The sequence below is a fragment of the Mustela nivalis genome (assembly GCF_964662115.1).
Source record: "Mustela nivalis genome assembly, chromosome: 4".
Classification (NCBI taxonomy): domain Eukaryota; kingdom Metazoa; phylum Chordata; class Mammalia; order Carnivora; family Mustelidae; genus Mustela; species Mustela nivalis.
Genome location: NC_139023.1, coordinates 114,972,264 through 114,987,577, shown reverse-complemented (window position 1 = coordinate 114,987,577; position 15,314 = coordinate 114,972,264). Strand labels below are relative to the sequence as shown.

The 15,314-nt window shown below is 36.2% G+C and overlaps 1 protein-coding gene across 6 annotated transcripts in view; it reads left to right on the top strand.

The window, feature by feature from the left end:
- Positions 1 to 15,314, top strand: part of CCSER1 (coiled-coil serine rich protein 1) — a 1,379,910-nt gene that overhangs the window by 721,289 nt on the left and 643,307 nt on the right. The gene's annotated exons all lie outside the window — the stretch shown is intronic.

Genomic DNA, 15,314 nt, shown 5'->3' with positions numbered 1-15,314 from the left:
TTCTTGGATGAGACCTATCTGTAAAAACAAACAGGAGAAAAACAGGCTTAGTGACATGTATACCTCCTATACAAATGGGAAATACCCAGGAAAACTGAATAACTCCCTGAAATGGTCCACATCACCATCTTAAACACAACCTCCGGCTAAAGATAAAAGATGATGCTACCTAGGCAACTTGGCAACAACAAAATGGCTACCTAGGCAACGTGGAGTCACTCTGGCTAAGCAGGCCCAGGCAGGCCCTAGGGCTTTAACAGGTTCAGCCCCAACTTTATTTCCTAAGTTAGGGATTGTGATAGATCATTTGATAATGTAATTTATATTAATTTAAGTTCTAAAACTTTGCTCAGATACTTGGTCAACATATATCTTTGTTGAGTTATATTAATTCATGTCTAAGAAAAGTAGTGCTTTCCTTTAATGTGGTCTACATTCAAGAAGAATCTGGATAAGTAAATTTACTATTTACTGTTTAAATATATGCAAATGTATTGAAACTGTGTACACATGCACACATACACAGACATCCATCAAAACACACAGTCTCTGAACACAGACACAAACACATGATATAGGTGCAAAACAGAATCTACTTTTATTGAATATTTGTACTTATTATAGAAGTTAAGATTAGATGCAAATGTATTAACTTTGCATGTATATAATAATTTACAGAAATCCTGCTGTACACTAATACAGTGTTTAAAATGGTTATTTGCATTTTAATATTGAATCATATTTATACAACTATTTGTTACCTAACTTTATTAGGATAAATTAATATTAAGGTATTTTCTTTTAAAAGTAAAAATCACTTTGATTTTATATATATAGAAATACTACTTTTTCAATATGCAGAAATTGTGAAACTATATATTCTAAACTGAAACAGTAATGACAGATTTTGCCATTCCATAGGTATGACAGTGTTGGGTTTTTGGGTGTTTTTTTTACTATACCACCTGATGGCTACTCTGTTTTTTCATACAGTTGAGCCTTTGTGTCATTAGGCTATCAGATTTAATTTATTTTTTCTTTTAGTTTTCTTGTGAGATTTACTATTCTCTGACAACCCTCCTACTTGTACTTGATTTAGCGGCACAAAAGGATAATATCTGTAAAGATCATTAGCCGTCATAATGGTCTTGCTCCATCAAAAAGCTTCTCAAGCACTTGACTCATGCTTTGGGACTTGAGAATATCCAGTGTGTATGTTGGGGTTGGGGGGAGCTAGAGCTGGGGGGAAGGAGTAATTTTTCCTCCATCCCTCTAATTTCCTGACTGAGACCTCTGTGATAAAAGAGAGATGAACAGGAGAAAAACAGAAGTTTGGTAATATATATACCTCCTATATATGCAGGAGATACCTAGGAAAATTAAGCTGACTTCTGAAATGGCCCCAGTTATCACCTTAAATACCATCTCCAGGTAGAGACGAAAGAAAGGTGTTGGGGGTTGGAGAGGCCAGCTGTGGAAGGTTATCAAGAAGAACACAGTGAACAAGAGTGAAGTTATTATGCAATTTAAGTCTGTGCCTTCTCTCTTGATTAGAGTTTCTAGAGATTTTGGCCATCTACTTTTTCTAGCACAGAAAGAGAGACACCCTCTGAAATGGGGATTTCCCTTATAAGTATAAGTGACCTCTACAAAAGGGTAACTTATGCTTCTACTTGAGAGCTATCCTTGTATCTGCAGCCTCTTAAGAATTACCAGTTCAAGTTATACCAAAGCATATTGTACTTCCCTTCAATTTTACCTTGAAAGTTCCCCAAGAAGTTTTACAGTCCAGAACCTGAGCTGATAGATTGTTCCGTGATTCCACTGAACCCATGTCTGAGTCCTGAGAATAGGTCAGTTTAATTAAACTCTCATTTTAGGAGGTGGTCTTGTAGGTGGGCTCCCAAAGTGAGTCCTGTATTGTGCTAGCAGTCAGGTATTTAATAAGATGTGTTTCTATAAAAAAAGATAAACAGGTTTAACAGGTAGCACACACTATAACCTAGTGTGTGAGACCAGGGCAGCCAATGGAGATTACTATATGTCGGGTTCAAATCATCTTTCAAAGTTTGAGTGTCTGTGATGTTGTCAGGTATTGGTGAACTTTGAGTGGCTGACATATCAGCAGGGATAGAGGTTGTCTATATGAGCTGTTGTGGTGATTTCTCTTAAGTTTATGTCAAGTTGTTTACATTCAGTTTGCAGAGCTTTGGGAGAAGGGCAGTTTTTCTTCTCTGTCATTTCAAGTTAGAATGGTAGGGGAAAGCTGGAAAATAGTTTGAAGAGTTATAGTGAGATATTTGAGCAAACTGTTAGAATTCAGGATCCAGTCCAGTTTACAGGTAGAAAACAAAATTCCTAAGACAATAAAACTAGGCCAGCCTCTACTATCTACAACGGTGTACTACTGAAACATAATTTTTTCTATAGTCACCCTCATTTTTGCCAAAGATAATCACAGTAGGACTAATTTGTTTGCAAAATAAGTTTAGTCTTACTAAACTTAACTTTATTATTTACATAAGTGTGGGAAGAATTGTGATTGAATATATTAGTTCTTTTTAGGTCTGCTTTGCTGGAACTTTTGCAGGGTATTTTAGATTGAACTTTTAAAGCCTGCCTTGAGGTTATGAAGCCAAACCAAAGACTTACCATCAGACTTTGCATGCAGTACTCAGAGACTTTGGTTAATTTGGTTAATTTCTCACTTCTTGAGGTCCCAAAGATAGCCTAAGGTTTTTGGTTAAGACTGCTGGGATCTCTGTAAGCAAGGTACCAACCTGCTTTTCCAAGGAGTTTTATTGGCTCCATAAAGTGAAACTTAGTTGCATGAAGCTGTCTGGTTATGTTTAATTCTATGCATATTCTCAAAATGACATTTCAGTCAAAGCTTTAGTAATATAACCGATTTGTCCAGTTGTAGAAGCACATTCTTAGAACAGATTCTGCTTAAACTTATGCCAATAAATACATTGCCATGAAAATAAGAATAATAACTAAGAGTTTCAAATTCTAGAGGGATCAGATAGGGAGAAAATATAATTGTTTCATCTTTGTTCACAAAAGCATACTTTACCAAATTGCTGTAATTCATACTTAGCTTAATGGAAAAGATAAAAGTTTCTTTAAATCTGGAAGAAGCAAAACTTAAAGGATCACAATATTTCAAACCAAGTCATAAGTATTTTAAGTTTCACGAGTTTATTCAGCTCCAAGTTATTCTTGTTCTACTTGGTTTTCTGTTGGTTCTACCTACTTCAGTTTTATGGTCTTGAAATGATCAAAAATCTATTTCTAGAGTACCTGTTAGAGTCCTTCTCTTTTCTATTCTTTTTTTTTTTTTTCTTAAGATTTTATTTTTTTGTTAGAGCTCTAGCAGGGGGAGGGGTGGAGAGAGAAGCAGATACCCGTCAGACATGGGGCTCCATCCCAGGACTCCAGGATCATGACCTGAGCCAAAGGCTGATACTTAACCAACTGAGCCATCCAGGCACCCCTGTCAGAGTCCTTTTCTTCAAAAGGATTAAGGATTCTTAATTCTTAAGAACTAAGCACTTTGTAAAAAGCATTAGAATAAAACAATAATTATCTGTAAATGACAGAAACACTTAAAAATAGCTATGGGTTAAGTTCTGATGAGAGTTCATGGCAACATAATTGACAAAGAATTGTAGTTATTCCTATGACATGCTTTTCAAGATAATAACTATAATTACAAATGAAAACTTTATACCAGAACATACCAAATTTCTAGACATTTTATAGAACTTCAGGAACACTAATATTAACAACATATATCCATTCGGATAGAAGCTAAGAAGGTTTAGCATCATTAATTTGGCAATGCTTCCTATATAACTTAACAGTACAAATAAGACTAACTAGCTTAAGATCTCTTTTTCCAAGGAGAATGATTCCTTAACATATTCCAAGGATCTTCTGAAATATCTCAAAGGTCGAGAGGACTTCATTTAGAATTTGATTTGGGGAAATTTGCCAAAAATATAGAAAAGCTTGGGTGCATGACTAAATAGGATCACAGATCATTATGAAACAATATTTAACCAAAGTGACAAACATTTTTAAAGGTAAATACAGAAGGATACATAGTTGTGAGCAAAGCTTAGTTCTTTTTAATACTAAGAAGATTCAGTTTTCTTAGGCAAAGATCTGATGAAGACAAAGTACAGAAAATTGTTTTGGTAAAACATAAACTTTGCTTTCTAGTCAGAGTGATGTGGGAAACAAAGGCAAAAGAAAAATTTCCTTTCTACTTACAGTCCTTGAAACAGGCAGAGTAACATTCCTTTAGCTTGTCTGAGAACTATAGTATAGTCACAGGAAGGAAGAATCTCAGTCACCAGGCAGGGTTGCTGTGAGTGGGGTTGTGAATGTCCTCTGATTTTTCTGTTCTCTAAATTTGGTAGTATCATGAAAGTGCAGGTTAAAAAACAAAAACAAAAACAAATCAATTTCATATTTTAATCTTGTGAAGGGAGTCCATAATACAAACCATTATACTTCTTTTGTCTTCCTTTCAATTTGTTTTTTCCATAGAAACCAGTAAAACAATTCGGTAGAAAAGGAACTCTCTAATTTTTTTTTTTCAAATATAGAAGTTTTTTTGGTGTGTTTTTTGCTTGTTTTTTAGTTCAGAGTATCCATCATTTGACCATTGATGAGTAGGATCTTATATTAATCGCCATAGCAGTTCAAACCAATAACGGCTTTTTATGTTTTAACAATGATTTCAAGAGGCATCCCAAAGGAAGATGCAAAGACGAAGCTCTTAAGAGATCCAGAGAGTTTACTTTCGAAGTTAGCCTTGGAAAGCAAAGACTTGTGTTATTGTCATAGGTGATAAGAATGAGAATGTGGGATGTCTCCAGTCATAGACTCTCTAAATCTGTGACACCAAGATGATGACACTGGAATGGGACTTTTCTAGCTCTAATGAGACAATGAAGGTTGAGAATACAAAGGCCACTTACAGACCAGGATCCTTTATGATAAACTCTCCTAGGAGCTGGCAGAGCTGGACAAATAGAATACTGCTTCTGGGATCCATAGCCTCTTGGGTTGTATGCCAGATGCATGTGGACACATTCATTTTCGAGCTGACAAAGACCAAAGAATGTTCTCACTGGTCATGAAGCCAAAAACTCTTATGACCTAGAACAAGACAAAAGGAAAATCTCATCTAGGCTGTGTTCTTTTTATGACAAATGACACAAAGACAGACACCAGAAACAAACAAGCAAAAACAATAGCCATCTCTGGAAGAAAAGAGTATCAACAGAAATCAAGATTACTCATAACAAGAATCTTTACCAAAGACGCTATACATAAGGAACTAGTTCACACAAATATTTTCTCCTTTTAATCCAAATTAGGAAAAGAAGGGATAAGAATTTTTAATCTTCCTCTCTTGACCAGGCACTTCAGAGAGAGACAGATACCCGGGAAAGCTGACTTGTAAGAATTCTTACCCTTTGCCAACTTCTGCCATTTTTCCAGGATCCTATCAGCAGACTCCAGAGCAAGTATGGTGCCTCAACAGATCCCTGTAGGGGTCATCAAACTGTAGAGGAAAAATAATTTCTCCTCTAACCTCCCAGGTTCTTGCCTGAAACCACCCCATAATAAAAGATTAATGGGAGGAAAACAAGTTTTATAACACACTTCCCATATACATGTGAGATACCCAGCAAAATGGATTAATTTCCCCCAAATGGCCAGGCCACCACCTTACATACCATCTCTGGCTAAAGACAAAAGAAGGACATTAGGGCTCATGGGAGGTTATAAGAGATTACCAGGAAGAACACAGTAAAAACAAGGGTAAAGTTTTTATGCAGGTTTAGGTCTATGCCTTCTGCACTGCTGAGTTTCCAGACATTTGGTCATCTTCCTCTCCCTAGTATAGAGAGGGACACACCCTTACAAATGGAGATTTTGCCTATAAAAGTAAATGTCTCTAACAAATGGTAACTTTTACTTCACTTTCAAGAACCCTTCCTATGTTTGTAGTTTATTAAAATTAGCTAGGTCAAGATATCCTTAAGCCAAAGAGGCATATTTTGGGGTTGAAAATTCTCCTTTTCACTAGCTTTTATTTTCTTCTAGTGAAAGAACTAGGAATGATTTCAGGAAGAAAAGGTATTAAACTATTAGATTATTAGTTTTCAAAATAAAGACATAAATTTTTAAAAATAATTTGTAGTGTAGAGAACTAAAGAAAACAGTTCCATAAATGTTTGACTTTATACCAAAGAAGCAAAGCATAGGAATTTTCAGGATATTATTGCATTACAGAAAGTTTCCTAAAAGAGAGCCACATGTACCATTAACCTCATGCTCTGTGAGGTAAGAGTACCAGGAAATTGCTCTCATGTGATGCTACATTGTTAAAATGGTAATTAGAATTTTAAATGTATAAAGCTGAATCACTGTGGAGACAATTTATACAAAAGAGTATAATTTACAATTCTGTGTACTTAAAAGTCATGGTTTTCTTACATATCAGAATTACTTAAGATTTGTCATGATTTTATGAATTTTGTGCTTATAAATTCATTATGGATTTGGATTTAATCCATCAAATTTAGAGGAAAATTTACTTAAGGTGCAGTCTGATATTAAGAATAATTTTCAGAAAGAAAAATAAACAGGTTTAGTATTTTCTTGCATTATAAAGTATAACCTAAAAACTGATAAATTGTTCAATTTTTTAGTTTAAGAAAAGACTAATATAGAATTGTAAATAGTGTTTTTCAACTTTTTAAAGTCCAAAAAGCACTCAATGTTGTTCCAAAAGTGCCTCTTAAGAGTCTTTTTGAATTTATGGGAAAGTTGCTACAAACTCTGAATCTGAAAGGATTACCTTTTCTTCTTTGAGGGAGTATCAGTTATGACTCCTTGTTTAGGTATAAGAAATATGAACCTACAAAGAACTTAATGTGAATCACAAAAATATACAAAAATTACTTGGTGTGAGTATATGTATTTTCTACTCTTTTAAAAGCTTTCCTCCATTTTGATTTTCTAGTATGTTAAAATAAATATATGAACATTGAACCATTATCTATAAACATAAATTATCTATGTTATCTATAGATATACCACATGTACAAAAACATATATATTTTGGCATTTCAAATATAATGGACATTACCCTACTCTAATTGTTACTGAAACCCAAGTTTAGCTGACTGTTGTGGCTAGAAAGGCCGAAACTCAAAAAGAGTGTTGATTGGAAAGGAATATGAGTTTTAGAAGGCTGGTCAGCTGGGGAGAAAGTGATCTCTTGTCCAAAGTCCAGTTCCCAGTTTTCTGCCTGCCTATGAATTTAAAGGCGTGTAGGGCAGTCAATCAGTAAAAGGGGATGCAGTGGTCTATAATATTTCTTGATTCTATGCAGACACGTGGTGCCAGCTATACACATTATCTCAGTGCTCAGGAACTATAGAAAGGGTCTGGTTCCTTAGTGCCTGGGGCATGTGCAAGGTGGTCTGGTTTCTGTTTCATGATGTGAAGTGTTCTGTTCTTTCTACAGAAACATTTGTGATCTATAGACATAAAAGAAAGATTTGTTAATCAGTCACACAAACTGAGGGTGTTTGTTAAAGTTGAAAGACTACTAGGTTTGCCAGAGGGGCCAAGGTGGCTTCTGTTCCTGTCAGTTTTATCATTTCATATCTAGGGGATTAGAAGCAAAGGTCCTTTTCCTGTAGCTACTCCCTGCTGATGAGGGATAATTTAGTTGGAGTGGAAAATTTTCACAGTGTGGGAGAATCTGGTTTCTGGTGTTTCCACCATAGGGAAAAGTAAGGGCATCTCTAAGCCGGTATGACTAGTGCAATTTCCTCCTTGACAGATACAAAAAGTCAAACAACAACCAAGTAGAAAGAAAATAACAAATATAATAATGATTAATAGGATATATTTCCATTCGGAAGGAATTGAAGTTAGCCAGCTGCTAAAAGGATCTAGAACTAGGGCATCTGTAGCAGTGATTTGGTTGTTTAAATCTTTTATGGCTTCAATTACATTTTTTGAGTAATGTGAATATGCAACATTTTGTCTTACTGAAAACACATGTCCCTCTTTGAGCTGCTGTCAAGACATCTAGGGCTCTTCAGATTTGGCAGACCACTTTTCAGATCTATAGATTACTGCCTGATGGGTTTGGTTAAATTCTTGGCTAAGATAGATGTTGCTACTGGGACAAATATGCCAAGGGGGGAAAATATATCAAGAAGCCCTCTTTGCTTGATGTCTAGCTTTAACAATATCCTAATTATGAGGAATCACTGGCAAGTGGGAGAAGACTTGTTTGAGAATATAGGCATCGCTAGGTTGTATCCTCTACCCATTCGTGAGGAAACTGGAATCATCTGCTATTTCCGCAAGTCTGTAGCTAACTCCATGGATATAGTACACACCAGGTTGGCTCCAAGTCAGCCTTTGTTCCTTAAAGCTGTCTGGTCATACCTGAGTCTATGTTTGTCTCTCTCAAATGTGACATTACAGTCAAAGCCTTGGTAATATAACCAATGTTTCCAATGGTGTCCTAGAATAAGAATTCAATAAGAATCTTATTGAACTTATGTAAATAATTATAATTGCCATGAAAGAGTACTTCATGGGGAGTTTCTGATTTCTGGAGAGCTCAGGTAGGGAGAAAATAAAATATACTCTGTAAACCATAGATATCCTAAGAGGAAGCTTCCTTAATCTAGAAGAACAAACATTAAAGAACCACTAATGTTTCAAACAAGTCATAAAAACTGTAATCATCTTCCTCAGCTCATTTAGTTCCAAGTTACTAATTTTGTTCTGTTTGAGTGCAGCTTTTCCTTAGGTTCTGGAAATTCTTACCCAGTTTAGTTTTATGAACTTAAAGATATCAGAAATGTGTATTTTTTGAAAGTCCTTTTCTGTGAATCTCCTTGAAGACAAAACACATTCTTCGAGAGCACCAGAACAATAACTATAAATGACAAAAGATTAAAAATGGACATAGTTAAAGATCTGATGAGAGTTCATTTAATGCAGTTGACAAATCCAGTTAGTTCTATGACATGCAACATTTCAATAATTAGAATGTCAAGTGATGACCTTACATGAGGACATATTAAAACTTTAGGAATTTCTGTATTTTCTGGAACAGTTACAGCATTTAGCCATACAGTATAACCTAGGCCCTAACCATCATTTGTTTGACAATGCTTCCCAGGTAACTTAACATACCAACTTAGCAAGCCTAATTTGTCAGAAAATTTAATTATTTCGAATTCAGATCTTGGAAAGTTTGTTGAAAACCTCAGAAAGTTATAAAGTACATGCCTAAATAAAATTACAGATCATTTAAAAATTCAATATTATCTGATTAACTAAGGTGGTTATAAGATTCTGCAGAAGATTACATAGTTGCTAACAAAAGTCAGTGCCTTTAATATTGAGAAGTTTCAGTTCTCTTAAGTAATCAAAGACATGATAAAGAAAAAAACTTAGAATTTGGTTTTTCTGGACAGATATAAGAAAGAAAACAATCTTTGTTTATAATTTCTTAACAAGAGCAGGCCAGCAATCCAAGAAGACTTCCTTTTTAACAAAAAGAAAAGCAGAATTTCAGTCTTATACTAGTGTACTTTAAAACTCATTAATTCTGGGTGCCTGGGTGGCTCAGTGGGTTGAGCCACTGCCTTCGACTCAGGTCATGATCTCAGGATCCTGGGATCGAGTCCCGCATCGGGATCTCTGCTCAGCAGGGAACCTGCTTCCCTCTCTCTCTCTGCCTGCCTATCTGTCTACTGTGAACTCTCTCTGTCAAATAAATAAATAAAATCTTTAAAAAAAAAAAAACATTAATTCCAATCTTAGTCCTGAACACACTTAAAATTTTTTTCCAAATATTTTCCTTCACAAACTTTCTACAACTTTCTTTTTACATTCAGATTGTGTCTTAAGCCTATTCTCTCTAAATAATCAGTCTCATTTTAGGACAAAATTACTTTAATTTTTCCCCCTGAACAAAAATGTATTCCCATGCCTTACATCTTTTCAAAAACACATCTTACTTTTCTTGCCTTCAGTGTTGCTTACCTTATCATTTCTAGCAATCTCAGTTACATTTATCAGAATTTTAACTCTTAGATACTTTAGTCTCCAGTGAAAGCTAAGCAGTAACCAATTGTGAACTGTTATAGCAGAATTCTTTAGACTAGAAATTTATGAATACATTTTCAGACTTTCAGATTTTTAGAAATATGGTTGCTGTCTTTTTTTCCCCCAGAGTACAACCTACAGTAATAAAGCATGTTTAGTGATAGACCCAAGTATCCTGTTTCTCTGGAATTAGAAGCCAAAACCAGACAAACCTACATTCAGTAATGAGTGCTTTAGTATTCTTATTTGGAGAAGACTTCATTACCTACTGAACTTAACCCAATTTATCATTTGATTTAGGAAAACTTTGATGTTTCAGGTTATAAAGATTTTGAAAACTATAAGCCTTATTCAGCCTGCTTGTTCTTAACAATTACCCAAGAAAACTGTATGAGACAGGGAAATTTAACCATCATTTTAAGTCCTCTCTTTGTTGACAAACTGCACCAGATACAACATGAATTTAATAAACACAGGTACCACAAAGCTGATTAGCTGTACCATATTCAGTGTTGATAACCTCAGTAAATATCTGTTTTAATTAAACCAGTAACTTTGAATTAGCCTTAATATCAAATATGTTATACCTGTGTTGACTAAAATGTCGATCAGTGTGTTCTGCATTGGGAATTTTTACCTGTGGGGAAATCTGAAGTGGGTGGTTTAAATCCAGGGAAACCCCTGTTGATTTGGGAGGTACTCCAGTTTGAACCTCATAAGGTTGTAGTTTGGGGGGCTCTTTGTTCCTTGATAATGAGGCTAGGGGAAACAGAAGTCAATGGCACCTGAGGCGTTAAGGATGGTATAGGAGCCGTCCATGTGAGTCACTTCCATGGTGGTGCAGAAGCCAGAGAAGGTGGAGGCAGAGGCTAATGTTGCCTGAAAGCCTGGAGGCAGATTCAAAATTTGGACTAATACTCCCTTGTCTTTGCCTCTCTCTATAAAACCAGTTTTTTGTTTTTGTTTTCTTTCTGATTCCTTTTAAGCTCTCTGTGCCATTTATCAAAACTATGGTCTTAATAGACTTTCTTTAGAAATGGTAGGAGTCTCTCCCATTTCCTAGGCAAAAGTTCAAAAAGATCATAGGAGAAACAATGATAGCATTTGTTCCTCCCCAAAAGGTGGAGGCTTCACTCACAGAACCAAATGTCTTCCTAGATAAGCTAAGAGAGCAAAACCCCCTATCTAGAGACAACCAAATTGGAGGTAAAAATTGAAGAGAGCCGTTTGGTGGCCATCATTCCTCTAAGCTTAACATACATGGCAAGATGGTGTTAAAATAAAAATCATCTTTTAATCATGGATTTCTGGCTGTATTCCTTCCACTTACTGAGAATTCAGCCCAGTGGACTCTTTGGTGGGGAATTCCCATCATACACTAGCACAATACAACCACACATATACACCAAAACAGATTTGTTCCAAATCCAAATAAACCCATGGTTATTAAGTCCCTTTTAGTTTCTCTCCAAAGCCGTGCCTTCCTAATGGGAAAAGCATAGGCAATGAAACAAAACCACACGGTGCTTCACAAATGAGAAACTTGCAACAGTGTGTACTCCAATGGACTTACCTAGTCCAGAAGCTCATCAGCTTGTCCCAAATGCTCCTTTCCTCTTCAGTCAAACCAAAAAGCAAAACTGGCAGTTAGCTGCAGTTGGGAATCAGCCCAGAGTTTCCCCAAGACAGAAACAATCTCAGAAGCTGTGGGCCCTTTCCCTCTGGCTTTCTCCCAAGGCCAACTAGCCCTGAGCTGCTAATCCATGTCATCCAGGGTTCTAGCTCCACAAACAAACTAGTAAACCCTGGCATGCTGCTGTGGCCAACGACTTCATCCACCCAATGACAGATGAGCCCTGGCACTGCCACAGCAAACCACTCTGCCTTGGGATTCCCAGGGATTCTGCCACAGGGATGCTGGCTCACCAAAATTTGTCATCAAAACCCAAGTTCAGCAGCATCTCTGGAAAGGCCAAAACTCGAAGGTGTGATTGGAGAGGAATATGAGGTTTATTTAGGAGGCTGATCATCTGGGGAAAAGGTGTACTCTTGTCAAAAGGGAAAGGCCAACTTCAAGGTTTCTGCCTGGGCCAGGGATTTTTAAAGGGGTTTAGGGCCATTAATCAGTGAAGGGGATGCGGTGGTCTGTAGTATTTCTTGAAGACTCAATGGTACCAGGTATAGAGAGGTTTTCTCAGTGCTCAGAGGTTGTGCAAGGGGGTCTGGTTTCTGTTTTGCGGTGTGCAGAAGTGCTTTGCTCTTTCTAGGAAAGAATGCATGATCTATTGATATACAAAGAGTGGTTAGTTAATCATATGAGCTAAGGGTATATGCTAAAGTTTAAATATGACTAAGTTGGCCCAGGGGCCTGAGGGAGTTTCATAAATTAATGTTTTTTACTTACTAATTTAAGTACTGGATATCATTCTATCATATGAACATTTTAAACATTTTTTACATTTCTTTTTCATTTTTTTTTTTTCATTTTAAGGAACAGCATTTTCATATGGAACAATTTCCTATCAAGGGGAATTTTGAAAAATCAAAATGTCAATAAATTGGAAATTTTTGAGGAATCAAAGCAGTAATAAGATACTTTGTTCTTAAATATAATTATTAAAAATACTGAATATTGGAGGTTTTTTCCCTCAAATTTGACAGCATATTGAATTCATTGTATTTTAAAACCTAAGATGGTAATCTGTTTTGTAAATGATTGTCTTAATTTACAATTATCTCCAGGGTAGTTAATCATAAAAAAGAATTGCGTCTTTCAAGTTTCTTTTCTTATTTCATCGTAGTCATGGGGAAACATTTATCCTCATTAGTTGAGCTTTTGTTTTTCCTTGCAGTTCTCTCCATGTTCTAGTGGCAAAAAATGACAGAGAACTGGGGCTTTTTGTCCTTGCCACGTGATGAGAACAACAATATTGTAAACTTTAATGGCAAGCAAAATGTCAGTATCATATATTTTAGCAACATTTATGTCTCTGAACATGTTCAACCTATTAAAATATTTTTCCTTTCATTTTACTAACTTTTTTGGAAATTGTAAGGTAGATCTGGGTTAGAATTTTATTAAAAATGTGAACGTTGGGAGGCTTAAAATACACTGGAAAACAGAATTCCAGGTTTATAAAATACAAAAATATAACAGTATATTCCCTCTGTCTTTTCACATTCATTCAACTAGCATTTGGGGAACAAGTACTGAAATGTTTGTTAGTCTTAGTGATTCTGCAAATTTTATTTCTTTTTTAAATATGTTTGGGTGGCAGATAAAGACCTACTTCTGTGTTCAACATGTACTTGTAGTCCTGTGGTTCCTTTCATCTCAAGTTACTTCACCCTTTATCATTTATACTGTTATTAAAAAAATAAAAATTATAAAGTGGTATCCTAGGCACTGAGATTGTAGCAGTGAACAGGAGATAGAAAAATGTTAAAAAACAAAATTCAGGGGCACCTTGGTGGCTCAGTGGGTTAAGGCCTCTGCCTTCAGCTCATGATCTCAGGGTCCTGGGATGGAGCCCCGCATCGGGCTCTCTGCTCAGCGGGGAGCCTGCTTCCTCCTCTCTCTCTGCCTGCCTCTCTGCCTACTTGTGATCTGTCAAATAAATAAATAAAATCTTTCAAAAAACTCACAAAATTCAGTACAGTAAGTCTGAAGATCTAATTGGCTTTATTCAGTGATTCATTAATCAAGCAGTATCCCATCTACCAAAGAGAATGGAATTCTGAAGAGCTGTACTAATAGTAGAAGCCTTTTATAGGTAGAACTGAAAGTGTGGAAAGGAAGTTTTAGCTAAAGAAAAGAAAAAATGTATTGGGCAAGGTCACCTTCCCCTGGGGGAATAGAACGTGGTCTTGTCTTGCAGACTACCTCACTAATGCAGATCAGGACATTCCAGAGTGATCTTTTGAGAAAATTCCACTGTCCAGTGAGGTGAAATTAGGTTAGCTATTAAATTCAAGTGGAACTTCAGAAAAGTGACTCCATTTGGGGGCCTGTTAAATTTCTTCATAAACCTCATATTCTAGCGATAAAATAGACAATATATTAGAAATTATAGAACTAAGAGAATTTCACACAGTGATAAGGATCATGATGTACAAAAGCAAATAGACAGGATGAGGCAATGAATCAGGTGAAGAGGAGAGTTTATGTTTGGAAAAGACTCATCAGGAAAGACCTTTCTTTCTGAATGTGTTGTCTTTGAGCTATAATCTGAGTGAAGGTCAGCTGTTCACCAGACTGAAACAAGCATCTTGACAGGGGGGAGTCAGAATTTGAAAAATAGTCAAAGTTCCAACGCTGCTTGCTGGTCTGACACTTCCTCAGTTTGGTTTTCATCTTGTCTTCCTTCTTACATGCTCTACACATTCTCGTGTATATTAACATCACAAATAAATCTGCAAAACAAACAAAAACCACGCACATACCCTCCTTACATTGTGTTACATTTCTACTTTAAAACACTCTCTCTTAATGACTCACTAAGGCTTAAAAGAGCCTTAAAATTCCCCTTCCTCAAGCCAGCACCCGAAGCTGCTGAAATTTCACTGTTTCCTATTTATGTTTCAAATATAAACATTTTATTACACATAAACTCTGCCAATGCAAATTGTTATTTCTTGCCTCTGTTGTTTAGAGTTCTGTTTTTAACCATTTTATCTGGAATACCCTTTCCCCTGTAATATGTCTCTTTTCCAGCCTTGCTCCAATTTCATACCCTTAATTTGACTACCCAACCAGGGGTTGGTGGGGTTTTGAAATATAGGATAGGTTTGGTGGGGTGAGGTCCAGAGTGGATGACCAAGAAAGAATTCTTGGGTTGTCATTGGTATAAAATGGTGGCTTATCCCCGTGGGCAGGAAGAGCTGCTGCACTGGCATCTTGATGAGTGGTGATTATATACTCTAGACTTGAGGGAAATAAGGAAAAGGGAAGCTTCAAAAGAACTTCCCTTTGTTAAAGACAACTGATGTACACAATACTGGAGGCCTTGCCATTGTCAAGTTAAGGTTGTTTTCCCATCTAGCAAGGTATTAACAGTTAGTTAGGAGACTCCTGGAAGAATGTCACACATGTCCCACCTAGGAGTTGGGGGCATGTAGGGGGAGTTGCAGGGTGTCAGTTTATG